General features: G+C 54.5%; 24 non-coding genes across 24 annotated transcripts; 14 read left to right on the forward strand and 10 right to left on the reverse strand.

Moving 5' to 3' along the window:
* Nucleotides 1-650: 650 nt before the first annotated feature.
* On the reverse strand, nt 651-733 carry TRNAL-UAA (transfer RNA leucine (anticodon UAA)). Its single transcript has one exon. It is a non-coding gene; the product is annotated as a tRNA-Leu (tRNA).
* Nucleotides 734-2,032: 1,299 nt separating this feature from the next.
* TRNAE-CUC (transfer RNA glutamic acid (anticodon CUC)) lies at nt 2,033-2,104 on the forward strand. The gene has a single exon. It is a non-coding gene; the product is annotated as a tRNA-Glu (tRNA).
* Nucleotides 2,105-3,007: 903 nt separating this feature from the next.
* On the reverse strand, nt 3,008-3,090 carry TRNAL-UAA (transfer RNA leucine (anticodon UAA)). Its single transcript has one exon. It is a non-coding gene; the product is annotated as a tRNA-Leu (tRNA).
* A 1,299-nt stretch (nt 3,091-4,389) lies between these two features.
* Nucleotides 4,390-4,461, forward strand: TRNAE-CUC (transfer RNA glutamic acid (anticodon CUC)). The gene has a single exon. It is a non-coding gene; the product is annotated as a tRNA-Glu (tRNA).
* A 903-nt stretch (nt 4,462-5,364) lies between these two features.
* Nucleotides 5,365-5,447, reverse strand: TRNAL-UAA (transfer RNA leucine (anticodon UAA)). Its single transcript has one exon. It is a non-coding gene; the product is annotated as a tRNA-Leu (tRNA).
* An 898-nt stretch (nt 5,448-6,345) lies between these two features.
* Nucleotides 6,346-6,417, forward strand: TRNAE-CUC (transfer RNA glutamic acid (anticodon CUC)). The gene has a single exon. It is a non-coding gene; the product is annotated as a tRNA-Glu (tRNA).
* Nucleotides 6,418-6,757: 340 nt separating this feature from the next.
* Nucleotides 6,758-6,829, forward strand: TRNAE-CUC (transfer RNA glutamic acid (anticodon CUC)). The gene has a single exon. It is a non-coding gene; the product is annotated as a tRNA-Glu (tRNA).
* Nucleotides 6,830-7,769: 940 nt separating this feature from the next.
* Nucleotides 7,770-7,852, reverse strand: TRNAL-UAA (transfer RNA leucine (anticodon UAA)). The gene has a single exon. It is a non-coding gene; the product is annotated as a tRNA-Leu (tRNA).
* Nucleotides 7,853-8,742: 890 nt separating this feature from the next.
* TRNAE-CUC (transfer RNA glutamic acid (anticodon CUC)) lies at nt 8,743-8,814 on the forward strand. Its single transcript has one exon. It is a non-coding gene; the product is annotated as a tRNA-Glu (tRNA).
* A 340-nt stretch (nt 8,815-9,154) lies between these two features.
* On the forward strand, nt 9,155-9,226 carry TRNAE-CUC (transfer RNA glutamic acid (anticodon CUC)). The gene has a single exon. It is a non-coding gene; the product is annotated as a tRNA-Glu (tRNA).
* A 904-nt stretch (nt 9,227-10,130) lies between these two features.
* On the reverse strand, nt 10,131-10,213 carry TRNAL-UAA (transfer RNA leucine (anticodon UAA)). Its single transcript has one exon. It is a non-coding gene; the product is annotated as a tRNA-Leu (tRNA).
* Nucleotides 10,214-11,500: 1,287 nt separating this feature from the next.
* Nucleotides 11,501-11,572, forward strand: TRNAE-CUC (transfer RNA glutamic acid (anticodon CUC)). The gene has a single exon. It is a non-coding gene; the product is annotated as a tRNA-Glu (tRNA).
* Nucleotides 11,573-12,475: 903 nt separating this feature from the next.
* TRNAL-UAA (transfer RNA leucine (anticodon UAA)) lies at nt 12,476-12,558 on the reverse strand. The gene has a single exon. It is a non-coding gene; the product is annotated as a tRNA-Leu (tRNA).
* Nucleotides 12,559-13,452: 894 nt separating this feature from the next.
* TRNAE-CUC (transfer RNA glutamic acid (anticodon CUC)) lies at nt 13,453-13,524 on the forward strand. The gene has a single exon. It is a non-coding gene; the product is annotated as a tRNA-Glu (tRNA).
* A 340-nt stretch (nt 13,525-13,864) lies between these two features.
* Nucleotides 13,865-13,936, forward strand: TRNAE-CUC (transfer RNA glutamic acid (anticodon CUC)). Its single transcript has one exon. It is a non-coding gene; the product is annotated as a tRNA-Glu (tRNA).
* A 904-nt stretch (nt 13,937-14,840) lies between these two features.
* Nucleotides 14,841-14,923, reverse strand: TRNAL-UAA (transfer RNA leucine (anticodon UAA)). The gene has a single exon. It is a non-coding gene; the product is annotated as a tRNA-Leu (tRNA).
* A 1,297-nt stretch (nt 14,924-16,220) lies between these two features.
* TRNAE-CUC (transfer RNA glutamic acid (anticodon CUC)) lies at nt 16,221-16,292 on the forward strand. The gene has a single exon. It is a non-coding gene; the product is annotated as a tRNA-Glu (tRNA).
* Nucleotides 16,293-17,231: 939 nt separating this feature from the next.
* TRNAL-UAA (transfer RNA leucine (anticodon UAA)) lies at nt 17,232-17,314 on the reverse strand. Its single transcript has one exon. It is a non-coding gene; the product is annotated as a tRNA-Leu (tRNA).
* Nucleotides 17,315-18,204: 890 nt separating this feature from the next.
* On the forward strand, nt 18,205-18,276 carry TRNAE-CUC (transfer RNA glutamic acid (anticodon CUC)). Its single transcript has one exon. It is a non-coding gene; the product is annotated as a tRNA-Glu (tRNA).
* Nucleotides 18,277-18,616: 340 nt separating this feature from the next.
* On the forward strand, nt 18,617-18,688 carry TRNAE-CUC (transfer RNA glutamic acid (anticodon CUC)). Its single transcript has one exon. It is a non-coding gene; the product is annotated as a tRNA-Glu (tRNA).
* Nucleotides 18,689-19,592: 904 nt separating this feature from the next.
* Nucleotides 19,593-19,675, reverse strand: TRNAL-UAA (transfer RNA leucine (anticodon UAA)). Its single transcript has one exon. It is a non-coding gene; the product is annotated as a tRNA-Leu (tRNA).
* Nucleotides 19,676-20,569: 894 nt separating this feature from the next.
* On the forward strand, nt 20,570-20,641 carry TRNAE-CUC (transfer RNA glutamic acid (anticodon CUC)). Its single transcript has one exon. It is a non-coding gene; the product is annotated as a tRNA-Glu (tRNA).
* A 340-nt stretch (nt 20,642-20,981) lies between these two features.
* Nucleotides 20,982-21,053, forward strand: TRNAE-CUC (transfer RNA glutamic acid (anticodon CUC)). The gene has a single exon. It is a non-coding gene; the product is annotated as a tRNA-Glu (tRNA).
* Nucleotides 21,054-21,980: 927 nt separating this feature from the next.
* Nucleotides 21,981-22,063, reverse strand: TRNAL-UAA (transfer RNA leucine (anticodon UAA)). The gene has a single exon. It is a non-coding gene; the product is annotated as a tRNA-Leu (tRNA).
* Between the last annotated feature and the right edge of the window lie 791 nt (nt 22,064-22,854).

Raw genomic sequence — 22,854 nt, forward strand, 5'->3', positions numbered from 1 at the left:
GCTCGCCCACCATCCCTAGCCTCATCAGACCAAGACCTTGCCCGGGACCCTGGGGCAGAGGGCTGCAGAAATGGTTGCGTACCGGTTTGGAGGAGAAAAGCAGGGGAGGGAGGGGTCGTAGCTGCTTGATTTGCATACAGAGCTGTGGTCTGCTGGGAAAGTGCAGCCTTTGGAGCTTGGCAAAGGCTTCGCAAGGGGCCCGAGCATTGCCCTCGCCCCGTTTGTTGACAGGTTCTCCTTCTATGGGCTGAAGGGCCCTGTAGCCTGATTTGAGGTTGGACGCTCTATTATTCACAGGGGTGTACCGGGCCTAGACGGTGACTGGCTGACCCGTCAGGGCATCGCCCGTTTGGAAGCCCGTGAGGAAGCGGAGGCGGGAATCCCTGCCCAATTTTCTTTTGGGGTGGTAGGGCTGTTGGCGGGGTTGCACAAGCTCTGCCAACTTTGGCGGCTTAAGCTTGGGATGCGAGGGACATGGTACAAAAATGCAAAGGTTTTCCAGGAAAAGAGTCTACGGGCAACGATTCCTTGTTGCTCTTTTCAGGTGAACTCAAGCCTCAGGGCTTTGAGGTAGGGGCACTGCCTACAGACAGCAGGAAAGGGCTTGTGCGAAGCTGCTGCCGCATTTAGGTAAGAAGAGTAAAAACCTGTACCAGGAGTGGGGCTCGAACCCACGCGGACACTTGTCCATTGGATCTTAAGTCCAACGCCTTAACCACTCGGCCATCCTGGTGAGCTGCTGCAAAGGGCTTCGAATTGAATCTTTGCTGTTTCAGCAGCAGGCGAACAAGTGGAAAACCAGCCCAGAGTGCCCCCTGCAGGAGGTTGGATGGAATTGGCTTGCGAGCGGCAAACGTCTCTCACTTAACAGCATTACAATAGCCTCCAGCTGACTGCAAGTACGGTTGCGGAAACCTCCCGGGTGCTGCAGTCGTTTCCCCGGTGGCCTAGTGGTGAGGATTTGGTGCTTTCACTGCCACGGGCCTGGCTTCGAGTCCCCGACCAGAGTGTGTGCTTTGAGTAAAGGTGGTCTAGGGCAGTCCAGAGGCAGGCTGAGCCTCGAAGGCTGGTGCAGGCCTTGGTGTGCGAGCCCGAAAAAAGGGCAGCTCCTATGTCATCCCTTCTTGCCCTCCGGCACTTGCTGTACAAGCAAAGCCCCCTTTGAACTCTGCATGGTAACCCTGCTGTGTCTCGCAGGCAATCATGGCCTGCCGCCTTTTAATAAACGTGCTCTCCCACGAAGCAGTTCTCCTAAGGAGGGTTAGTTGTGAGTGTGCATCTTCAGCGGCAGCCTCTAGGGGGAGCTTCAGCACTGACCCACAAAAGCTCATAGCGAGGAAGGCTGTCCTTTCAGGAGAGCAAGACAGGAATAACAGCGCTTGGAAGTGAAAGCGCAAACGTTCCCAAAGTGATGCTGTCTTCAATCTCTAAGCTCCCCTTTTCGCAGACCATCACAAGTGTTTTTGTTTTCTTTCTTTCTTTCTTTCTTTCTTTCTTTCTTTCTTTCTTTCTTTATTTCTTTATTTATTAGCAGAAACGGCCCCCGAAGACCTGCAGGCACTGGTGCCCATTGTAGCAGAGGCCCTCAGCCTTTGGACTCGGACGCCACCATCTGAGCGACACGCAACGGGGTGCACCCACCGTCCCTGGTGGTCTAGTGGTTAGGCCCGGGTTCGATTCCCGGTCAGGGAAGGAGCTCTTTTAACAACTGACATTTTTATTTACAGCAATGCAGTTAACTGGCGACCGGAAATCTTGCTCCCAGATGCAGATTTGCGTGCACAAAATGGAGGAAGTGCCCTCAGCGCGACGCAAAACGTGTTTATGGCAGAGTCCCATTCATTCTCCTGTCGCTGCGGAAAGACTGCCCTTGACGCAAAAAAGGCAGCTTCCTTTTTCACCGCTGGAGAGAACCTATCTGCTCGGCCCTCCCCCTCTCTTCCCAGTCCCCCAATGGACTGGCCTTTGAGGCACCTGCAGGCATTGTGCACTCGGACACCACTGCCCGGCCTTCCCGAGCTGTCCAGCGGTCTCCCTGGTGGTCTAGTGGTTAGGATTCGGCGCTCTCACCGCCGCGGCCCGGGTTCGATTCCCGGTCAGGGAAGAGAGGCTTTTACTGAATGACATTTTTACAGAAATTCAAACAACTGCGTCTCAAAAAATATTTCTTTCAAATGTAGCTTCACTCACAGGCAATAGCGGCGTGGCTCCCCTGGCGGTAACTCCAAGCATCTTTTCAGCATGGTCCCTTACCGGAAGCTGTCGCCGCTAGAAGTGGGCCTGTGCCCCAAAAAGGAAGCTTTCTTTCTTCCAAAGCTGTAGAGAAAATATTAGTCCTGTCGCCCTGCCAAAGCCGAGCTCGCCCACCATCCCTAGCCTCATCAGACCAAGACCTTGCCCGGGACCCTGGGGCAGAGGGCTGCAGAAATGGTTGCGTACCGGTTTGGAGGAGAAAAGCAGGGGAGGGAGGGGTCGTAGCTGCTTGATTTGCATACAGAGCTGTGGTCTGCTGGGAAAGTGCAGCCTTTGGAGCTTGGCAAAGGCTTCGCAAGGGGCCCGAGCATTGCCCTCGCCCCGTTTGTTGACAGGTTCTCCTTCTATGGGCTGAAGGGCCCTGTAGCCTGATTTGAGGTTGGACGCTCTATTATTCACAGGGGTGTACCGGGCCTAGACGGTGACTGGCTGACCCGTCAGGGCATCGCCCGTTTGGAAGCCCGTGAGGAAGCGGAGGCGGGAATCCCTGCCCAATTTTCTTTTGGGGTGGTAGGGCTGTTGGCGGGGTTGCACAAGCTCTGCCAACTTTGGCGGCTTAAGCTTGGGATGCGAGGGACATGGTACAAAAATGCAAAGGTTTTCCAGGAAAAGAGTCTACGGGCAACGATTCCTTGTTGCTCTTTTCAGGTGAACTCAAGCCTCAGGGCTTTGAGGTAGGGGCACTGCCTACAGACAGCAGGAAAGGGCTTGTGCGAAGCTGCTGCCGCATTTAGGTAAGAAGAGTAAAAACCTGTACCAGGAGTGGGGCTCGAACCCACGCGGACACTTGTCCATTGGATCTTAAGTCCAACGCCTTAACCACTCGGCCATCCTGGTGAGCTGCTGCAAAGGGCTTCGAATTGAATCTTTGCTGTTTCAGCAGCAGGCGAACAAGTGGAAAACCAGCCCAGAGTGCCCCCTGCAGGAGGTTGGATGGAATTGGCTTGCGAGCGGCAAACGTCTCTCACTTAACAGCATTACAATAGCCTCCAGCTGACTGCAAGTACGGTTGCGGAAACCTCCCGGGTGCTGCAGTCGTTTCCCCGGTGGCCTAGTGGTGAGGATTTGGTGCTTTCACTGCCACGGGCCTGGCTTCGAGTCCCCGACCAGAGTGTGTGCTTTGAGTAAAGGTGGTCTAGGGCAGTCCAGAGGCAGGCTGAGCCTCGAAGGCTGGTGCAGGCCTTGGTGTGCGAGCCCGAAAAAAGGGCAGCTCCTATGTCATCCCTTCTTGCCCTCCGGCACTTGCTGTACAAGCAAAGCCCCCTTTGAACTCTGCATGGTAACCCTGCTGTGTCTCGCAGGCAATCATGGCCTGCCGCCTTTTAATAAACGTGCTCTCCCACGAAGCAGTTCTCCTAAGGAGGGTTAGTTGTGAGTGTGCATCTTCAGCGGCAGCCTCTAGGGGGAGCTTCAGCACTGACCCACAAAAGCTCATAGCGAGGAAGGCTGTCCTTTCAGGAGAGCAAGACAGGAATAACAGCGCTTGGAAGTGAAAGCGCAAACGTTCCCAAAGTGATGCTGTCTTCAATCTCTAAGCTCCCCTTTTCGCAGACCATCACAAGTGTTTTTGTTTTCTTTCTTTCTTTCTTTCTTTCTTTCTTTCTTTCTTTCTTTCTTTATTTCTTTATTTATTAGCAGAAACGGCCCCCGAAGACCTGCAGGCACTGGTGCCCATTGTAGCAGAGGCCCTCAGCCTTTGGACTCGGACGCCACCATCTGAGCGACACGCAACGGGGTGCACCCACCGTCCCTGGTGGTCTAGTGGTTAGGCCCGGGTTCGATTCCCGGTCAGGGAAGGAGCTCTTTTAACAACTGACATTTTTATTTACAGCAATGCAGTTAACTGGCGACCGGAAATCTTGCTCCCAGATGCAGATTTGCGTGCACAAAATGGAGGAAGTGCCCTCAGCGCGACGCAAAACGTGTTTATGGCAGAGTCCCATTCATTCTCCTGTCGCTGCGGAAAGACTGCCCTTGACGCAAAAAAGGCAGCTTCCTTTTTCACCGCTGGAGAGAACCTATCTGCTCGGCCCTCCCCCTCTCTTCCCAGTCCCCCAATGGACTGGCCTTTGAGGCACCTGCAGGCATTGTGCACTCGGACACCACTGCCCGGCCTTCCCGAGCTGTCCAGCGGTCTCCCTGGTGGTCTAGTGGTTAGGATTCGGCGCTCTCACCGCCGCGGCCCGGGTTCGATTCCCGGTCAGGGAAGAGAGGCTTTTACTGAATGACATTTTTACAGAAATTCAAACAACTGCGTCTCAAAAAATATTTCTTTCAAATGTAGCTTCACTCACAGGCAATAGCGGCGTGGCTCCCCTGGCGGTAACTCCAAGCATCTTTTCAGCATGGTCCCTTACCGGAAGCTGTCGCCGCTAGAAGTGGGCCTGTGCCCCAAAAAGGAAGCTTTCTTTCTTCCAAAGCTGTAGAGAAAATATTAGTCCTGTCGCCCTGCCAAAGCCGAGCTCGCCCACCATCCCTAGCCTCATCAGACCAAGACCTTGCCCGGGACCCTGGGGCAGAGGGCTGCAGAAATGGTTGCGTACCGGTTTGGAGGAGAAAAGCAGGGGAGGGAGGGGTCGTAGCTGCTTGATTTGCATACAGAGCTGTGGTCTGCTGGGAAAGTGCAGCCTTTGGAGCTTGGCAAAGGCTTCGCAAGGGGCCCGAGCATTGCCCTCGCCCCGTTTGTTGACAGGTTCTCCTTCTATGGGCTGAAGGGCCCTGTAGCCTGATTTGAGGTTGGACGCTCTATTATTCACAGGGGTGTACCGGGCCTAGACGGTGACTGGCTGACCCGTCAGGGCATCGCCCGTTTGGAAGCCCGTGAGGAAGCGGAGGCGGGAATCCCTGCCCAATTTTCTTTTGGGGTGGTAGGGCTGTTGGCGGGGTTGCACAAGCTCTGCCAACTTTGGCGGCTTAAGCTTGGGATGCGAGGGACATGGTACAAAAATGCAAAGGTTTTCCAGGAAAAGAGTCTACGGGCAACGATTCCTTGTTGCTCTTTTCAGGTGAACTCAAGCCTCAGGGCTTTGAGGTAGGGGCACTGCCTACAGACAGCAGGAAAGGGCTTGTGCGAAGCTGCTGCCGCATTTAGGTAAGAAGAGTAAAAACCTGTACCAGGAGTGGGGCTCGAACCCACGCGGACACTTGTCCATTGGATCTTAAGTCCAACGCCTTAACCACTCGGCCATCCTGGTGAGCTGCTGCAAAGGGCTTCGAATTGAATCTTTGCTGTTTCAGCAGCAGGCGAACAAGTGGAAAACCAGCCCAGAGTGCCCCCTGCAGGAGGTTGGATGGAATTGGCTTGCGAGCGGCAAACGTCTCTCACTTAACAGCATTACAATAGCCTCCAGCTGACTGCAAGTACGGTTGCGGAAACCTCCCGGGTGCTGCAGTCGTTTCCCCGGTGGCCTAGTGGTGAGGATTTGGTGCTTTCACTGCCACGGGCCTGGCTTCGAGTCCCCGACCAGAGTGTGTGCTTTGAGTAAAGGTGGTCTAGGGCAGTCCAGAGGCAGGCTGAGCCTCGAAGGCTGGTGCAGGCCTTGGTGTGCGAGCCCGAAAAAAGGGCAGCTCCTATGTCATCCCTTCTTGCCCTCCGGCACTTGCTGTACAAGCAAAGCCCCCTTTGAACTCTGCATGGTAACCCTGCTGTGTCTCGCAGGCAATCATGGCCTGCCGCCTTTTAATAAACGTGCTCTCCCACGAAGCAGTTCTCCTAAGGAGGGTTAGTTGTGAGTGTGCATCTTCAGCGGCAGCCTCTAGGGGGAGCTTCAGCACTGACCCACAAAAGCTCATAGCGAGGAAGGCTGTCCTTTCAGGAGAGCAAGACAGGAATATCAGCGCTTGGAAGTGAAAGCGCAAACGTTCCCAAAGTGATGCTGTCTTCAATCTCTAAGCTCCCCTTTTCGCAGACCATCACAAGTGTTTTTGTTTTCTTTCTTTCTTTCTTTCTTTCTTTATTTCTTTATTTATTTATTTATTAGCAGAAACGGCCCCCGAAGACCTGCAGGCACTGGTGCCCATTGTAGCAGAGGCCCTCAGCCTTTGGACTCGGACGCCACCATCTGAGCGACACGCAACGGGGTGCACCCACCGTCCCTGGTGGTCTAGTGGTTAGGATTCGGCGCTCTCACCGCCGCGGCCCGGGTTCGATTCCCGGTCAGGGAAGGAGCTCTTTTAACAACTGACATTTTTATTTACAGCAATGCAGTTAACTGGCGACCGGAAATCTTGCTCCCAGATGCAGATTTGCGTGCACAAAATGGAGGAAGTGCCCTCAGCGCGACGCAAAACGTGTTTATGGCAGAGTCCCATTCATTCTCCTGTCGCTGCGGAAAGACTGCCCTTGACGCAAAAAAGGCAGCTTCCTTTTTCACCGCTGGAGAGAACCTATCTGCTCGGCCCTCCCCCTCTCTTCCCAGTCCCCCAATGGACTGGCCTTTGAGGCACCTGCAGGCATTGTGCACTCGGACACCACTGCCCGGCCTTCCCGAGCTGTCCAGCGGTCTCCCTGGTGGTCTAGTGGTTAGGATTCGGCGCTCTCACCGCCGCGGCCCGGGTTCGATTCCCGGTCAGGGAAGAGAGGCTTTTACTGAATGACATTTTTACAGAAATTCAAACAACTGCGTCTCAAAAAATATTTCTTTCAAATGTAGCTTCACTCACAGGCAATAGCGGCGTGGCTCCCCTGGCGGTAACTCCAAGCATCTTTTCAGCATGGTCCCTTACCGGAAGCTGTCGCCGCTAGAAGTGGGCCTGTGCCCCAAAAAGGAAGCTTTCTTTCTTCCAAAGCTGTAGAGAAAATATTAGTCCTGTCGCCCTGCCAAAGCCGAGCTCGCCCACCATCCCTAGCCTCATCAGACCAAGACCTTGCCCGGGACCCTGGGGCAGAGGGCTGCAGAAATGGTTGCGTACCGGTTTGGAGGAGAAAAGCAGGGGAGGGAGGGGTCGTAGCTGCTTGATTTGCATACAGAGCTGTGGTCTGCTGGGAAAGTGCAGCCTTTGGAGCTTGGCAAAGGCTTCGCAAGGGGCCCGAGCATTGCCCTCGCCCCGTTTGTTGACAGGTTCTCCTTCTATGGGCTGAAGGGCCCTGTAGCCTGATTTGAGGTTGGACGCTCTATTATTCACAGGGGTGTACCGGGCCTAGACGGTGACTGGCTGACCCGTCAGGGCATCGCCCGTTTGGAAGCCCGTTTGGAAGCCCGTTTGGGAAGCCCGTTTCGGAAGCCGTGAGGAAGCGGAGGCGGGAATCCCTGCCCAATTTTCTTTTGGGGTGGTAGGGCTGTTGGCGGGGTTGCACAAGCTCTGCCAACTTTGGCGGCTTAAGCTTGGGATGCGAGGGACATGGTACAAAAATGCAAAGGTTTTCCAGGAAAAGAGTCTACGGGCAACGATTCCTTGTTGCTCTTTTCAGGTGAACTCAAGCCTCAGGGCTTTGAGGTAGGGGCACTGCCTACAGACAGCAGGAAAGGGCTTGTGCGAAGCTGCTGCCGCATTTAGGTAAGAAGAGTAAAAACCTGTACCAGGAGTGGGGCTCGAACCCACGCGGACACTTGTCCATTGGATCTTAAGTCCAACACCTTAACCACTCGGCCATCCTGGTGAGCTGCTGCAAAGGGCTTCGAATTGAATCTTTGCTGTTTCAGCAGCAGGCGAACAAGTGGAAAACCAGCCCAGAGTGCCCCCTGCAGGAGGTTGGATGGAATTGGCTTGCGAGCGGCAAACGTCTCTCACTTAACAGCATTACAATAGCCTCCAGCTGACTGCAAGTACGGTTGCGGAAACCTCCCGGGTGCTGCAGTCGTTTCCCCGGTGGCCTAGTGGTGAGGATTTGGTGCTTTCACTGCCACGGGCCTGGCTTCGAGTCCCCGACCAGAGTGTGTGCTTTGAGTAAAGGTGGTCTAGGGCAGTCCAGAGGCAGGCTGAGCCTCGAAGGCTGGTGCAGGCCTTGGTGTGCGAGCCCGAAAAAAGGGCAGCTCCTATGTCATCCCTTCTTGCCCTCCGGCACTTGCTGTACAAGCAAAGCCCCCTTTGAACTCTGCATGGTAACCCTGCTGTGTCTCGCAGGCAATCATGGCCTGCCGCCTTTTAATAAACGTGCTCTCCCACGAAGCAGTTCTCCTAAGGAGGGTTAGTTGTGAGTGTGCATCTTCAGCGGCAGCCTCTAGGGGGAGCTTCAGCACTGACCCACAAAAGCTCATAGCGAGGAAGGCTGTCCTTTCAGGAGAGCAAGACAGGAATATCAGCGCTTGGAAGTGAAAGCGCAAACGTTCCCAAAGTGATGCTGTCTTCAATCTCTAAGCTCCCCTTTTCGCAGACCATCACAAGTGTTTTTGTTTTCTTTCTTTCTTTCTTTCTTTCTTTATTTCTTTATTTATTAGCAGAAACGGCCCCCGAAGACCTGCAGGCACTGGTGCCCATTGTAGCAGAGGCCCTCAGCCTTTGGACTCGGACGCCACCATCTGAGCGACACGCAACGGGGTGCACCCACCGTCCCTGGTGGTCTAGTGGTTAGGATTAGGTGCTCTCACCGCCGCGGCCTGGGTTCGATTCCCGGTCAGGGAAGGAGCTCTTTTAACAACTGACATTTTTATTTACAGCAATGCAGTTAACTGGCGACCGGAAATCTTGCTCCCAGATGCAGATTTGCGTGCACAAAATGGAGGAAGTGCCCTCAGCGCGACGCAAAACGTGTTTATGGCAGAGTCCCATTCATTCTCCTGTCGCTGCGGAAAGACTGCCCTTGACGCAAAAAAGGCAGCTTCCTTTTTCACCGCTGGAGAGAACCTATCTGCCCGGCCCTCCCCCTCTCTTCCCAGTCCCCCAATGGACTGGCCTTTGAGGCACCTGCAGGCATTGTGCACTCGGACACCACTGCCCGGCCTTCCCGAGTTGTCCAGCGGTCTCCCTGGTGGTCTAGTGGTTAGGATTCGGCGCTCTCACCGCCGCGGCCCGGGTTCGATTCCCGGTCAGGGAAGAGAGGCTTTTACTGAATGACATTTTTACAGAAATTCAAACAACTGCGTCTCAAAAAATATTTCTTTCAAATGTAGCTTCACTCACAGGCAATAGCGGCGTGGCTCCCCTGGCGGTAACTCCAAGCATCTTTTCAGCATGGTCCCTTACCGGAAGCTGTCGCCGCTAGAAGTGGGCCTGTGCCCCAAAAAGGAAGCTTTCTTTCTTCCAAAGCTGTAGAGAAAATATTAGTCCTGTCGCCCTGCCAAAGCCGAGCTCGCCCACCATCCCTAGCCTCATCAGACCAAGACCTTGCCCGGGACCCTGGGGCAGAGGGCTGCAGAAATGTTTGCGTACCGGTTTGGAGGAGAAAAGCAGGGGAGGGAGGGGTCGTAGCTGCTTGATTTGCATACAGAGCTGTGGTCTGCTGGGAAAGTGCAGCCTTTGGAGCTTGGCAAAGGCTTCGCAAGGGGCCCGAGCATTGCCCTCGCCCCGTTTGTTGACAGGTTCTCCTTCTATGGGCTGAAGGGCCCTGTAGCCTGATTTGAGGTTGGACGCTCTATTATTCACAGGGGTGTACCGGGCCTAGACGGTGACTGGCTGACCCGTCAGGGCATCGCCCGTTTGGAAGCCCGTTTCGGAAGCGGAGGCGGGAATCCCTGCCCAATTTTCTTTTGGGGTGGTAGGGCTGTTGGCGGGGTTGCACAAGCTCTGCCAACTTTGGCGGCTTAAGCTTGGGATGCGAGGGACATGGTACAAAAATGCAAAGGTTTTCCAGGAAAAGAGTCTACGGGCAACGATTCCTTGTTGCTCTTTTCAGGTGAACTCAAGCCTCAGGGCTTTGAGGTAGGGGCACTGCCTACAGACAGCAGGAAAGGGCTTGTGCGAAGCTGCTGCCGCATTTAGGTAAGAAGAGTAAAAACCTGTACCAGGAGTGGGGCTCGAACCCACGCGGACACTTGTCCATTGGATCTTAAGTCCAACGCCTTAACCACTCGGCCATCCTGGTGAGCTGCTGCAAAGGGCTTCGAATTGAATCTTTGCTGTTTCAGCAGCAGGCGAACAAGTGGAAAACCAGCCCAGAGTGCCCCCTGCAGGAGGTTGGATGGAATTGGCTTGCGAGCGGCAAACGTCTCTCACTTAACAGCATTACAATAGCCTCCAGCTGACTGCAAGTACGGTTGCGGAAACCTCCCGGGTGCTGCAGTCGTTTCCCCGGTGGCCTAGTGGTGAGGATTTGGTGCTTTCACTGCCACGGGCCTGGCTTCGAGTCCCCGACCAGAGTGTGTGCTTTGAGTAAAGGTGGTCTAGGGCAGTCCAGAGGCAGGCTGAGCCTCGAAGGCTGGTGCAGGCCTTGGTGTGCGAGCCCGAAAAAAGGGCAGCTCCTATGTCATCCCTTCTTGCCCTCCGGCACTTGCTGTACAAGCAAAGCCCCCTTTGAACTCTGCATGGTAACCCTGCTGTGTCTCGCAGGCAATCATGGCCTGCCGCCTTTTAATAAACGTGCTCTCCCACGAAGCAGTTCTCCTAAGGAGGGTTAGTTGTGAGTGTGCATCTTCAGCGGCAGCCTCTAGGGGGAGCTTCAGCACTGACCCACAAAAGCTCATAGCGAGGAAGGCTGTCCTTTCAGGAGAGCAAGACAGGAATATCAGCGCTTGGAAGTGAAAGCGCAAACGTTCCCAAAGTGATGCTGTCTTCAATCTCTAAGCTCCCCTTTTCGCAGACCATCACAAGTGTTTTTGTTTTCTTTCTTTCTTTCTTTCTTTCTTTCTTTCTTTATTTCTTTATTTATTAGCAGAAACGGCCCCCGAAGACCTGCAGGCACTGGTGCCCATTGTAGCAGAGGCCCTCAGCCTTTGGACTCGGACGCCACCATCTGAGCGACACGCAACGGGGTGCACCCACCGTCCCTGGTGGTCTAGTGGTTAGGCCCGGGTTCGATTCCCGGTCAGGGAAGGAGCTCTTTTAACAACTGACATTTTTATTTACAGCAATGCAGTTAACTGGCGACCGGAAATCTTGCTCCCAGATGCAGATTTGCGTGCACAAAATGGAGGAAGTGCCCTCAGCGCGACGCAAAACGTGTTTATGGCAGAGTCCCATTCATTCTCCTGTCGCTGCGGAAAGACTGCCCTTGACGCAAAAAAGGCAGCTTCCTTTTTCACCGCTGGAGAGAACCTATCTGCTCGGCCCTCCCCCTCTCTTCCCAGTCCCCCAATGGACTGGCCTTTGAGGCACCTGCAGGCATTGTGCACTCGGACACCACTGCCCGGCCTTCCCGAGCTGTCCAGCGGTCTCCCTGGTGGTCTAGTGGTTAGGATTCGGCGCTCTCACCGCCGCGGCCCGGGTTCGATTCCCGGTCAGGGAAGAGAGGCTTTTACTGAATGACATTTTTACAGAAATTCAAACAACTGCGTCTCAAAAAATATTTCTTTCAAATGTAGCTTCACTCACAGGCAATAGCGGCGTGGCTCCCCTGGCGGTAACTCCAAGCATCTTTTCAGCATGGTCCCTTACCGGAAGCTGTCGCCGCTAGAAGTGGGCCTGTGCCCCAAAAAGGAAGCTTTCTTTCTTCCAAAGCTGTAGAGAAAATATTAGTCCTGTCGCCCTGCCAAAGCCGAGCTCGCCCACCATCCCTAGCCTCATCAGACCAAGACCTTGCCCGGGACCCTGGGGCAGAGGGCTGCAGAAATGGTTGCGTACCGGTTTGGAGGAGAAAAGCAGGGGAGGGAGGGGTCGTAGCTGCTTGATTTGCATACAGAGCTGTGGTCTGCTGGGAAAGTGCAGCCTTTGGAGCTTGGCAAAGGCTTCGCAAGGGGCCCGAGCATTGCCCTCGCCCCGTTTGTTGACAGGTTCTCCTTCTATGGGCTGAAGGGCCCTGTAGCCTGATTTGAGGTTGGACGCTCTATTATTCACAGGGGTGTACCGGGCCTAGACGGTGACTGGCTGACCCGTCAGGGCATCGCCCGTTTGGAAGCCCGTGAGGAAGCGGAGGCGGGAATCCCTGCCCAATTTTCTTTTGGGGTGGTAGGGCTGTTGGCGGGGTTGCACAAGCTCTGCCAACTTTGGCGGCTTAAGCTTGGGATGCGAGGGACATGGTACAAAAATGCAAAGGTTTTCCAGGAAAAGAGTCTACGGGCAACGATTCCTTGTTGCTCTTTTCAGGTGAACTCAAGCCTCAGGGCTTTGAGGTAGGGGCACTGCCTACAGACAGCAGGAAAGGGCTTGTGCGAAGCTGCTGCCGCATTTAGGTAAGAAGAGTAAAAACCTGTACCAGGAGTGGGGCTCGAACCCACGCGGACACTTGTCCATTGGATCTTAAGTCCAACGCCTTAACCACTCGGCCATCCTGGTGAGCTGCTGCAAAGGGCTTCGAATTGAATCTTTGCTGTTTCAGCAGCAGGCGAACAAGTGGAAAACCAGCCCAGAGTGCCCCCTGCAGGAGGTTGGATGGAATTGGCTTGCGAGCGGCAAACGTCTCTCACTTAACAGCATTACAATAGCCTCCAGCTGACTGCAAGTACGGTTGCGGAAACCTCCCGGGTGCTGCAGTCGTTTCCCCGGTGGCCTAGTGGTGAGGATTTGGTGCTTTCACTGCCACGGGCCTGGCTTCGAGTCCCCGACCAGAGTGTGTGCTTTGAGTAAAGGTGGTCTAGGGCAGTCCAGAGGCAGGCTGAGCCTCGAAGGCTGGTGCAGGCCTTGGTGTGCGAGCCCGAAAAAAGGGCAGCTCCTATGTCATCCCTTCTTGCCCTCCGGCACTTGCTGTACAAGCAAAGCCCCCTTTGAACTCTGCATGGTAACCCTGCTGTGTCTCGCAGGCAATCATGGCCTGCCGCCTTTTAATAAACGTGCTCTCCCACGAAGCAGTTCTCCTAAGGAGGGTTAGTTGTGAGTGTGCATCTTCAGCGGCAGCCTCTAGGGGGAGCTTCAGCACTGACCCACAAAAGCTCATAGCGAGGAAGGCTGTCCTTTCAGGAGAGCAAGACAGGAATATCAGCGCTTGGAAGTGAAAGCGCAAACGTTCCCAAAGTGATGCTGTCTTCAATCTCTAAGCTCCCCTTTTCGCAGACCATCACAAGTGTTTTTGTTTTCTTTCTTTCTTTCTTTCTTTCTTTCTTTATTTCTTTATTTATTAGCAGAAACGGCCCCCGAAGACCTGCAGGCACTGGTGCCCATTGTAGCAGAGGCCCTCAGCCTTTGGACTCGGACGCCACCATCTGAGCGACACGCAACGGGGTGCACCCACCGTCCCTGGTGGTCTAGTGGTTAGGATTAGGCGCTCTCACCGCCGCGGCCTGGGTTCGATTCCCGGTCAGGGAAGGAGCTCTTTTAACAACTGACATTTTTATTTACAGCAATGCAGTTAACTGGCGACCGGAAATCTTGCTCCCAGATGCAGATTTGCGTGCACAAAATGGAGGAAGTGCCCTCAGCGCGACGCAAAACGTGTTTATGGCAGAGTCCCATTCATTCTCCTGTCGCTGCGGAAAGACAGCCCTTGACGCAAAAAAGGCAGCTTCCTTTTTCACCGCTGGAGAGAACCTATCTGCTCGGCCCTCCCCCTCTCTTCCCAGTCCCCCAATGGACTGGCCTTTGAGGCACCTGCAGGCATTGTGCACTCGGACACCACTGCCCGGCCTTCCCGAGTTGTCCAGCGGTCTCCCTGGTGGTCTAGTGGTTAGGATTCGGCGCTCTCACCGCCGCGGCCCGGGTTCGATTCCCGGTCAGGGAAGAGAGGCTTTTACTGAATGACATTTTTACAGAAATTCAAACAACTGCGTCTCAAAAAATATTTCTTTCAAATGTAGCTTCACTCACAGGCAATAGCGGCGTGGCTCCCCTGGCGGTAACTCCAAGCATCTTTTCAGCATGGTCCCTTACCGGAAGCTGTCGCCGCTAGAAGTGGGCCTGTGCCCCAAAAAGGAAGCTTTCTTTCTTCCAAAGCTGTAGAGAAAATATTAGTCCTGTCGCCCTGCCAAAGCCGAGCTCGCCCACCATCCCTAGCCTCATCAGACCAAGACCTTGCCCGGGACCCTGGGGCAGAGGGCTGCAGAAATGGTTGCGTACCGGTTTGGAGGAGAAAAGCAGGGGAGGGAGGGGTCGTAGCTGCTTGATTTGCATACAGAGCTGTGGTCTGCTGGGAAAGTGCAGCCTTTGGAGCTTGGCAAAGGCTTCGCAAGGGGCCCGAGCATTGCCCTCGCCCCGTTTGTTGACAGGTTCTCCTTCTATGGGCTGAAGGGCCCTGTAGCCTGATTTGAGGTTGGACGCTCTATTATTCACAGGGGTGTACCGGGCCTAGACGGTGACTGGCTGACCCGTCAGGGCATCGCCCGTTTGGAAGCCCGTTTCGGAAGCGGAGGCGGGAATCCCTGCCCAATTTTCTTTTGGGGTGGTAGGGCTGTTGGCGGGGTTGCACAAGCTCTGCCAACTTTGGCGGCTTAAGCTTGGGATGCGAGGGACATGGTACAAAAATGCAAAGGTTTTCCAGGAAAAGAGTCTACGGGCAACGATTCCTTGTTGCTCTTTTCAGGTGAACTCAAGCCTCAGGGCTTTGAGGTAGGGGCACTGCCTACAGACAGCAGGAAAGGGCTTGTGCGAAGCTGCTGCCGCATTTAGGTAAGAAGAGTAAAAACCTGTACCAGGAGTGGGGCTCGAACCCACGCGGACACTTGTCCATTGGATCTTAAGTCCAACGCCTTAACCACTCGGCCATCCTGGTGAGCTGCTGCAAAGGGCTTCGAATTGAATCTTTGCTGTTTCAGCAGCAGGCGAACAAGTGGAAAACCAGCCCAGAGTGCCCCCTGCAGGAGGTTGGATGGAATTGGCTTGCGAGCGGCAAACGTCTCTCACTTAACAGCATTACAATAGCCTCCAGCTGACTGCAAGTACGGTTGCGGAAACCTCCCGGGTGCTGCAGTCGTTTCCCCGGTGGCCTAGTGGTGAGGATTTGGTGCTTTCACTGCCACGGGCCTGGCTTCGAGTCCCCGACCAGAGTGTGTGCTTTGAGTAAAGGTGGTCTAGGGCAGTCCAGAGGCAGGCTGAGCCTCGAAGGCTGGTGCAGGCCTTGGTGTGCGAGCCCGAAAAAAGGGCAGCTCCTATGTCATCCCTTCTTGCCCTCCGGCACTTGCTGTACAAGCAAAGCCCCCTTTGAACTCTGCATGGTAACCCTGCTGTGTCTCGCAGGCAATCATGGCCTGCCGCCTTTTAATAAACGTGCTCTCCCACGAAGCAGTTCTCCTAAGGAGGGTTAGTTGTGAGTGTGCATCTTCAGCGGCAGCCTCTAGGGGGAGCTTCAGCACTGACCCACAAAAGCTCATAGCGAGGAAGGCTGTCCTTTCAGGAGAGCAAGACAGGAATATCAGCGCTTGGAAGTGAAAGCGCAAACGTTCCCAAAGTGATGCTGTCTTCAATCTCTAAGCTCCCCTTTTCGCAGACCATCACAAGTGTTTTTGTTTTCTTTCTTTCTTTCTTTCTTTATTTCTTTATTTATTTATTTATTAGCAGAAACGGCCCCCGAAGACCTGCAGGCACTGGTGCCCATTGTAGCAGAGGCCCTCAGCCTTTGGACTCGGACGCCACCATCTGAGCGACACGCAACGGGGTGCACCCACCGTCCCTGGTGGTCTAGTGGTTAGGATTCGGCGCCGCGGCCCGGGTTCGATTCCCGGTCAGGGAAGGAGCTCTTTTAACAACTGACATTTTTATTTACAGCAATGCAGTTAACTGGCGACCGGAAATCTTGCTCCCAGATGCAGATTTGCGTGCACAAAATGGAGGAAGTGCCCTCAGCGCGACGCAAAACGTGTTTATGGCAGAGTCCCATTCATTCTCCTGTCGCTGCGGAAAGACTGCCCTTGACGCAAAAAAGGCAGCTTCCTTTTTCACCGCTGGAGAGAACCTATCTGCTCGGCCCTCCCCCTCTCTTCCCAGTCCCCCAATGGACTGGCCTTTGAGGCACCTGCAGGCATTGTGCACTCGGACACCACTGCCCGGCCTTCCCGAGCTGTCCAGCGGTCTCCCTGGTGGTCTAGTGGTTAGGATTCGGCGCTCTCACCGCCGCGGCCCGGGTTCGATTCCCGGTCAGGGAAGAGAGGCTTTTACTGAATGACATTTTTACAGAAATTCAAACAACTGCGTCTCAAAAAATATTTCTTTCAAATGTAGCTTCACTCACAGGCAATAGCGGCGTGGCTCCCCTGGCGGTAACTCCAAGCATCTTTTCAGCATGGTCCCTTACCGGAAGCTGTCGCCGCTAGAAGTGGGCCTGTGCCCCAAAAAGGAAGCTTTCTTTCTTCCAAAGCTGTAGAGAAAATATTAGTCCTGTCGCCCTGCCAAAGCCGAGCTCGCCCACCATCCCTAGCCTCATCAGACCAAGACCTTGCCCGGGACCCTGGGGCAGAGGGCTGCAGAAATGGTTGCGTACCGGTTTGGAGGAGAAAAGCAGGGGAGGGAGGGGTCGTAGCTGCTTGATTTGCATACAGAGCTGTGGTCTGCTGGGAAAGTGCAGCCTTTGGAGCTTGGCAAAGGCTTCGCAAGGGGCCCGAGCATTGCCCTCGCCCCGTTTGTTGACAGGTTCTCCTTCTATGGGCTGAAGGGCCCTGTAGCCTGATTTGAGGTTGGACGCTCTATTATTCACAGGGGTGTACCGGGCCTAGACGGTGACTGGCTGACCCGTCAGGGCATCGCCCGTTTGGAAGCCCGTTTGGAAGCCCGTTTGGAAGCCCGTTTCGGAAGCCGTGAGGAAGCGGAGGCGGGAATCCCTGCCCAATTTTCTTTTGGGGTGGTAGGGCTGTTGGCGGGGTTGCACAAGCTCTGCCAACTTTGGCGGCTTAAGCTTGGGATGCGAGGGACATGGTACAAAAATGCAAAGGTTTTCCAGGAAAAGAGTCTACGGGCAACGATTCCTTGTTGCTCTTTTCAGGTGAACTCAAGCCTCAGGGCTTTGAGGTAGGGGCACTGCCTACAGACAGCAGGAAAGGGCTTGTGCGAAGCTGCTGCCGCATTTAGGTAAGAAGAGTAAAAACCTGTACCAGGAGTGGGGCTCGAACCCACGCGGACACTTGTCCATTGGATCTTAAGTCCAACGCCTTAACCACTCGGCCATCCTGGTGAGCTGCTGCAAAGGGCTTCGAATTGAATCTTTGCTGTTTCAGCAGCAGGCGAACAAGTGGAAAACCAGCCCAGAGTGCCCCCTGCAGGAGGTTGGATGGAATTGGCTTGCGAGCGGCAAACGTCTCTCACTTAACAGCATTACAATAGCCTCCAGCTGACTGCAAGTACGGTTGCGGAAACCTCCCGGGTGCTGCAGTCGTTTCCCCGGTGGCCTAGTGGTGAGGATTTGGTGCTTTCACTGCCACGGGCCTGGCTTCGAGTCCCCGACCAGAGTGTGTGCTTTGAGTAAAGGTGGTCTAGGGCAGTCCAGAGGCAGGCTGAGCCTCGAAGGCTGGTGCAGGCCTTGGTGTGCGAGCCCGAAAAAAGGGCAGCTCCTATGTCATCCCTTCTTGCCCTCCGGCACTTGCTGTACAAGCAAAGCCCCCTTTGAACTCTGCATGGTAACCCTGCTGTGTCTCGCAGGCAATCATGGCCTGCCGCCTTTTAATAAACGTGCTCTCCCACGAAGCAGTTCTCCTAAGGAGGGTTAGTTGTGAGTGTGCATCTTCAGCGGCAGCCTCTAGGGGGAGCTTCAGCACTGACCCACAAAAGCTCATAGCGAGGAAGGCTGTCCTTTCAGGAGAGCAAGACAGGAATATCAGCGCTTGGAAGTGAAAGCGCAAACGTTCCCAAAGTGATGCTGTCTTCAATCTCTAAGCTCCCCTTTTCGCAGACCATCACAAGTGTTTTTGTTTTCTTTCTTTCTTTCTTTCTTTCTTTATTTCTTTATTTATTAGCAGAAACGGCCCCCGAAGACCTGCAGGCACTGGTGCCCATTGTAGCAGAGGCCCTCAGCCTTTGGACTCGGACGCCACCATCTGAGCGACACGCAACGGGGTGCACCCACCGTCCCTGGTGGTCTAGTGGTTAGGATTCGGCGCTCTCACCGCCGCGGCCTGGGTTCGATTCCCGGTCAGGGAAGGAGCTCTTTTAACAACTGACATTTTTATTTACAGCAATGCAGTTAACTGGCGACCGGAAATCTTGCTCCCAGATGCAGATTTGCGTGCACAAAATGGAGGAAGTGCCCTCAGCGCGACGCAAAACGTGTTTATGGCAGAGTCCCATTCATTCTCCTGTCGCTGCGGAAAGACTGCCCTTGACGCAAAAAAGGCAGCTTCCTTTTTCACCGCTGGAGAGAACCTATCTGCTCGGCCCTCCCCCTCTCTTCCCAGTCCCCCAATGGACTGGCCTTTGAGGCACCTGCAGGCATTGTGCACTCGGACACCACTGCCCGGCCTTCCCGAGTTGTCCAGCGGTCTCCCTGGTGGTCTAGTGGTTAGGATTCGGCGCTCTCACCGCCGCGGCCCGGGTTCGATTCCCGGTCAGGGAAGAGAGGCTTTTACTGAATGACATTTTTACAGAAATTCAAACAACTGCGTCTCAAAAAATATTTCTTTCAAATGTAGCTTCACTCACAGGCAATAGCGGCGTGGCTCCCCTGGCGGTAACTCCAAGCATCTTTTCAGCATGGTCCCTTACCGGAAGCTGTCGCCGCTAGAAGTGGGCCTGTGCCCCAAAAAGGAAGCTTTCTTTCTTCCAAAGCTGTAGAGAAAATATTAGTCCTGTCGCCCTGCCAAAGCCGAGCTCGCCCACCATCCCTAGCCTCATCAGACCAAGACCTTGCCCGGGACCCTGGGGCAGAGGGCTGCAGAAATGGTTGCGTACCGGTTTGGAGGAGAAAAGCAGGGGAGGGAGGGGTCGTAGCTGCTTGATTTGCATACAGAGCTGTGGTCTGCTGGGAAAGTGCAGCCTTTGGAGCTTGGCAAAGGCTTCGCAAGGGGCCCGAGCATTGCCCTCGCCCCGTTTGTTGACAGGTTCTCCTTCTATGGGCTGAAGGGCCCTGTAGCCTGATTTGAGGTTGGACGCTCTATTATTCACAGGGGTGTACCGGGCCTAGACGGTGACTGGCTGACCCGTCAGGGCATCGCCCGTTTGGAAGCCCGTTTCGGAAGCGGAGGCGGGAATCCCTGCCCAATTTTCTTTTGGGGTGGTAGGGCTGTTGGCGGGGTTGCACAAGCTCTGCCAACTTTGGCGGCTTAAGCTTGGGATGCGAGGGACATGGTACAAAAATGCAAAGGTTTTCCAGGAAAAGAGTCTACGGGCAACGATTCCTTGTTGCTCTTTTCAGGTGAACTCAAGCCTCAGGGCTTTGAGGTAGGGGCACTGCCTACAGACAGCAGGAAAGGGCTTGTGCGAAGCTGCTGCCGCATTTAGGTAAGAAGAGTAAAAACCTGTACCAGGAGTGGGGCTCGAACCCACGCGGACACTTGTCCATTGGATCTTAAGTCCAACGCCTTAACCACTCGGCCATCCTGGTGAGCTGCTGCAAAGGGCTTCGAATTGAATCTTTGCTGTTTCAGCAGCAGGCGAACAAGTGGAAAACCAGCCCAGAGTGCCCCCTGCAGGAGGTTGGATGGAATTGGCTTGCGAGCGGCAAACGTCTCTCACTTAACAGCATTACAATAGCCTCCAGCTGACTGCAAGTACGGTTGCGGAAACCTCCCGGGTGCTGCAGTCGTTTCCCCGGTGGCCTAGTGGTGAGGATTTGGTGCTTTCACTGCCACGGGCCTGGCTTCGAGTCCCCGACCAGAGTGTGTGCTTTGAGTAAAGGTGGTCTAGGGCAGTCCAGAGGCAGGCTGAGCCTCGAAGGCTGGTGCAGGCCTTGGTGTGCGAGCCCGAAAAAAGGGCAGCTCCTATGTCATCCCTTCTTGCCCTCCGGCACTTGCTGTACAAGCAAAGCCCCCTTTGAACTCTGCATGGTAACCCTGCTGTGTCTCGCAGGCAATCATGGCCTGCCGCCTTTTAATAAACGTGCTCTCCCACGAAGCAGTTCTCCTAAGGAGGGTTAGTTGTGAGTGTGCATCTTCAGCGGCAGCCTCTAGGGGGAGCTTCAGCACTGACCCACAAAAGCTCATAGCGAGGAAGGCTGTCCTTTCAGGAGAGCAAGACAGGAATATCAGCGCTTGGAAGTGAAAGCGCAAACGTTCCCAAAGTGATGCTGTCTTCAATCTCTAAGCTCCCCTTTTCGCAGACCATCACAAGTGTTTTTGTTTTCTTTCTTTCTTTCTTTCTTTATTTCTTTATTTATTTATTTATTAGCAGAAACGGCCCCCGAAGACCTGCAGGCACTGGTGCCCATTGTAGCAGAGGCCCTCAGCCTTTGGACTCGGACGCCACCATCTGAGCGACACGCAACGGGGTGCACCCACCGTCCCTGGTGGTCTAGTGGTTAGGATTCGGCGCTCTCACCGCCGCGGCCCGGGTTCGATTCCCGGTCAGGGAAGGAGCTCTTTTAACAACTGACATTTTTATTTACAGCAATGCAGTTAACTGGCGACCGGAAATCTTGCTCCCAGATGCAGATTTGCGTGCACAAAATGGAGGAAGTGCCCTCAGCGCGACGCAAAACGTGTTTATGGCAGAGTCCCATTCATTCTCCTGTCGCTGCGGAAAGACTGCCCTTGACGCAAAAAAGGCAGCTTCCTTTTTCACCGCTGGAGAGAACCTATCTGCTCGGCCCTCCCCCTCTCTTCCCAGTCCCCCAATGGACTGGCCTTTGAGGCACCTGCAGGCATTGTGCACTCGGACACCACTGCCCGGCCTTCCCGAGCTGTCCAGCGGTCTCCCTGGTGGTCTAGTGGTTAGGATTCGGCGCTCTCACCGCCGCGGCCCGGGTTCGATTCCCGGTCAGGGAAGAGAGGCTTTTACTGAATGACATTTTTACAGAAATTCAAACAACTGCGTCTCAAAAAATATTTCTTTCAAATGTAGCTTCACTCACAGGCAATAGCGGCGTGGCTCCCCTGGCGGTAACTCCAAGCATCTTTTCAGCATGGTCCCTTACCGGAAGCTGTCGCCGCTAGAAGTGGGCCTGTGCCCCAAAAAGGAAGCTTTCTTTCTTCCAAAGCTGTAGAGAAAATATTAGTCCTGTCGCCCTGCCAAAGCCGAGCTCGCCCACCATCCCTAGCCTCATCAGACCAAGACCTTGCCCGGGACCCTGGGGCAGAGGGCTGCAGAAATGGTTGCGTACCGGTTTGGAGGAGAAAAGCAGGGGAGGGAGGGGTCGTAGCTGCTTGATTTGCATACAGAGCTGTGGTCTGCTGGGAAAGTGCAGCCTTTGGAGCTTGGCAAAGGCTTCGCAAGGGGCCCGAGCATTGCCCTCGCCCCGTTTGTTGACAGGTTCTCCTTCTATGGGCTGAAGGGCCCTGTAGCCTGATTTGAGGTTGGACGCTCTATTATTCACAGGGGTGTACCGGGCCTAGACGGTGACTGGCTGACCCGTCAGGGCATCGCCCGTTTGGAAGCCCGTTTGGAAGCCCGTTTCGGAAGCCGTGAGGAAGCGGAGGCGGGAATCCCTGCCCAATTTTCTTTTGGGGTGGTAGGGCTGTTGGCGGGGTTGCACAAGCTCTGCCAACTTTGGCGGCTTAAGCTTGGGATGCGAGGGACATGGTACAAAAATGCAAAGGTTTTCCAGGAAAAGAGTCTACGGGCAACGATTCCTTGTTGCTCTTTTCAGGTGAACTCAAGCCTCAGGGCTTTGAGGTAGGGGCACTGCCTACAGACAGCAGGAAAGGGCTTGTGCGAAGCTGCTGCCGCATTTAGGTAAGAAGAGTAAAAACCTGTACCAGGAGTGGGGCTCGAACCCACGCGGACACTTGTCCATTGGATCTTAAGTCCAACGCCTTAACCACTCGGCCATCCTGGTGAGCTGCTGCAAAGGGCTTCGAATTGAATCTTTGCTGTTTCAGCAGCAGGCGAACAAGTGGAAAACCAGCCCAGAGTGCCCCCTGCAGGAGGTTGGATGGAATTGGCTTGCGAGCGGCAAACGTCTCTCACTTAACAGCATTACAATAGCCTCCAGCTGACTGCAAGTACGGTTGCGGAAACCTCCCGGGTGCTGCAGTCGTTTCCCCGGTGGCCTAGTGGTGAGGATTTGGTGCTTTCACTGCCACGGGCCTGGCTTCGAGTCCCCGACCAGAGTGTGTGCTTTGAGTAAAGGTGGTCTAGGGCAGTCCAGAGGCAGGCTGAGCCTCGAAGGCTGGTGCAGGCCTTGGTGTGCGAGCCCGAAAAAAGGGCAGCTCCTATGTCATCCCTTCTTGCCCTCCGGCACTTGCTGTACAAGCAAAGCCCCCTTTGAACTCTGCATGGTAACCCTGCTGTGTCTCGCAGGCAATCATGGCCTGCCGCCTTTTAATAAACGTGCTCTCCCACGAAGCAGTTCTCCTAAGGAGGGTTAGTTGTGAGTGTGCATCTTCAGCGGCAGCCTCTAGGGGGAGCTTCAGCACCGACCCACAAAAGCTCATAGCGAGGAAGGCTGTCCTTTCAGGAGAGCAAGACAGGAATATCAGCGCTTGGAAGTGAAAGCGCAAACGTTCCCAAAGTGATGCTGTCTTCAATCTCTAAGCTCCCCTTTTCGCAGACCATCACAAGTGTTTTTGTTTTCTTTCTTTCTTTCTTTCTTTCTTTATTTCTTTATTTATTAGCAGAAACGGCCCC

This window comes from Ambystoma mexicanum, chromosome 5p (genome assembly GCF_040938575.1).
Source record: "Ambystoma mexicanum isolate Mex_15411 chromosome 5p, UKY_AmexF1_1, whole genome shotgun sequence".
In the NCBI taxonomy this organism is placed as follows: Eukaryota; Metazoa; Chordata; class Amphibia; order Caudata; family Ambystomatidae; genus Ambystoma; species Ambystoma mexicanum.